Raw genomic sequence first — 678 nt, forward strand, 5'->3', positions numbered from 1 at the left:
CACACCCATGGTCTCACAGTGTGCCGGCAGTCGCCGAGCAGTGTCGCTCACACAAGCCGCAGCACGAGTGACTGAGGGCCAGTGAGGGCGAGCCCATCGCTGTCACAGCTGTGGCAGCCGCACAGTAGGCTGTGCCAACTGTGCAGAGCGTATGAGCAGCAGAGGAGCTGCTCTCCAGGCTTCAGGCGCAAAGAGCTGCATGCCACCGAAAGCGCTGTCGAGGTTCGCCGAGCGCGGCGAAATCGGGGGACGCCGTCACCGACGAGCGCGTTGGACTTTTCACTCCGGACAAAGACGGGTAGACGCACACGAGCCGCGGTCGTCTACCCGTCATAGCGGCGAGGCGTGGGACCGTCTGTGGCGAAGTGGGTCGCGTCCCCCGATTTCCTCAACTCAGGGTCCGCTCCCTCTATGTCAGGACTCTGTCAGGACTCTGTCAGGACTGTCAGGACAGTTGCGGGAGCTCCACAAACCAGGTTACATGCATTGCGAGAGGGTGTGCATATGCAGTACGCGCACACGGCGACACAACGCAACGTATGCAAACGGTATGCATCGGCAAGAAACACGCGCGGTGCTGAGGCGCGCGGACAGAGGGCGCGCGACGCACTCGCGGCGTGAGAGCCGGAAGAGGCAGGTGGGTTGGGTGGAGGTTTGGGGGGGGGGGGGGGGGGGGGT

Source organism: Emiliania huxleyi (assembly GCF_000372725.1).
Source record: "Emiliania huxleyi CCMP1516 chromosome Unknown EMIHUscaffold_15, whole genome shotgun sequence".
Classification (NCBI taxonomy): Eukaryota; Haptophyta; order Isochrysidales; family Noelaerhabdaceae; genus Emiliania; species Emiliania huxleyi.